Source organism: Pseudophryne corroboree (assembly GCF_028390025.1).
Source record: "Pseudophryne corroboree isolate aPseCor3 chromosome 1 unlocalized genomic scaffold, aPseCor3.hap2 SUPER_1_unloc_2, whole genome shotgun sequence".
NCBI classification, from domain to species: domain Eukaryota; kingdom Metazoa; phylum Chordata; class Amphibia; order Anura; family Myobatrachidae; genus Pseudophryne; species Pseudophryne corroboree.
This window is the reverse complement of record NW_026967467.1, coordinates 1,409,862-1,412,237: the sequence shown is the minus strand read 5'-3', so window position 1 is coordinate 1,412,237 and position 2,376 is coordinate 1,409,862.

Genomic DNA, 2,376 nt, shown 5'->3' with positions numbered 1-2,376 from the left:
TCCAAAATAGAATGTTGGGAGTTCTAGAATGCCAAAATAGAATGTTGGGAGTTCTAGAAATCCAAAATAGAATGTTGGTGTTGCAGAATTCCAAAATAGAATGTTGGGAGTTCTAGAATGCCAAAATAGAATGTTGGGAGTTCTAGAATGCCAAATAGAATGTTGGTGTTGCAGAATTCCAAAATAGAATGTTGGGAGTTCTAGAATGCCAAAATAGAATGTTGGGAGTTCTAGAAATCCAAAATAGAATGTTGGTGTTGCAGAATTCCAAAATAGAATGTTGGGAGTTCTAGAATGCCAAAATAGAATGTTGGTATTTCTAGAATTCCAAAAGAGAATGTTGGGAGTTCTAGAATGCCAAAATAGAATGTTGGTAGTTCTAGAATGCCAAAATAGAATGTTGGTGTTGCAGAATTCCAAAATAGAATGTTGGGAGTTCTAGAATTCCAAAATAGAATGCTGGGAGTTCTAGAATGCCAAAATAGAATGTTGGTAGTTCTAGAATGCCAAAATAGAATGTTGGGAGTTCTAGAATGCCAAAATAGAATGTTAAGAGTTCTAGAATGCCAAAATAGAATGTTGGGAGTTCTAGAATGCCATAATAGAATGTTGGGAGTTCTGGAATGCCAACATAGAATGTTGGGAGTTCTGGAATGCCACAATAGAATGTTGGGAGTTCTAGAATGCCAAAATAGAATGTTGGGAGTTCTAGAATTCCAAAATAGAATGTTGGTGTTGCAGAATTCCAAAATAGAATGTTTGGAGTTCTAGAATGCCAAAATAGAATGTTGGTAGTTCTAGAATTCCAAAATAGAATGTTGGGAGTTCTAGAATTCCAAAATAGAATGTTGGGAGTTCTAGAATGCCAAAATAGAATGTTGGGAGTTCTAGAAATCCAAAATAGAATGTTGGTGTTGCAGAATTCCAAAATAGAATGTTGGGAGTTCTAGAATGCCAAAATAGAATGTTGGTAGTTGTAGAATTCCAAAATAGAATGTTGGGAGTTCTAGAATGCCACAATAGAATGTTGGGAGTTCTAGAATGCCAAAATAGAATGTTGGGAGTTCTAGAATTCCAAAATAGAATGTTGGTGTTGCAGAATTCCAAAATAGAATGTTTGGAGTTCTAGAATGCCAAAATAGAATGTTGGTAGTTCTAGAATTCCAAAATAGAATGTTGGGAGTTCTAGAATGCCAAAATAGAATGTTGGGAGTTCTAGAAATCCAAAATAGAATGTTGGTGTTGCAGAATTCCAAAATAGAATGTTGGGAGTTCTAGAATGCCAAAATAGAATGTTGGGAGTTCTAGAATGCCAAAATAGAATGTTGGTGTTGCAGAATTCCAAAATAGAATGTTGGGAGTTCTAGAATGCCAAAATAGAATGTTGGGAGTTCTAGAAATCCAAAATAGAATGTTGGTGTTGCAGAATTCCAAAATAGAATGTTGGGAGTTCTAGAATGCCAAAATAGAATGTTGGTATTTCTAGAATTCCAAAATAGAATGTTGGGAGTTCTAGAATGCCAAAATAGAATGTTGGTAGTTCTAGAATGCCAAAATAGAATGTTGGTGTTGCAGAATTCCAAAATAGAATGTTGGGAGTTCTAGAATTCCAAAATAGAATGCTGGGAGTTCTAGAATGCCAAAATAGAATGTTGGTAGTTCTAGAATGCCAAAATAGAATGTTGGGAGTTCTAGAATGCCAAAATAGAATGTTAAGAGTTCTAGAATGCCAAAATAGAATGTTGGGAGTTCTAGAATGCCAAAATAGAATGTTGGGAGTTCTAGAATGCCATAATAGAATGTTGGGAGTTCTAGAATGCCAAAATAGAATGTTGGGAGTTCTAGAATGCCAAAATAGAATGTTGGGAGTTCTAGAATGCCAAAATAGAATGTTGGGAGTTCTGGAATGCCACAATAGAATGTTGGGAGTTCTAGAATGCCAAAATAGAATGTTGGGAGTTCTAGAATTCCAAAATAGAATGTTGGGAGTTCTAGAATTCCAAAATAGAATGTTGGTGTTGCAGAATTCCAAAATAGAATGTTTGGAGTTCTAGAATGCCAAAATAGAATGTTGGTAGTTCTAGAATTCCAAAATAGAATGTTGGGAGTTCTAGAATGCCAAAATAGAATGTTGGGAGTTCTAGAAATCCAAAATAGAATGTTGGTGTTGCAGAATTCCAAAATAGAATGTTGGGAGTTCTAGAATGCCAAAATAGAATGTTGGGAGTTCTAGAATGCCAAAATAGAATGTTGGTGTTGCAGAATTCCAAAATAGAATGTTGGGAGTTCTAGAATGCCAAAATAGAATGTTGGGAGTTCTAGAAATCCAAAATAGAATGTTGGTGTTGCAGAATTCCAAAATAGAATGTTGGGAGT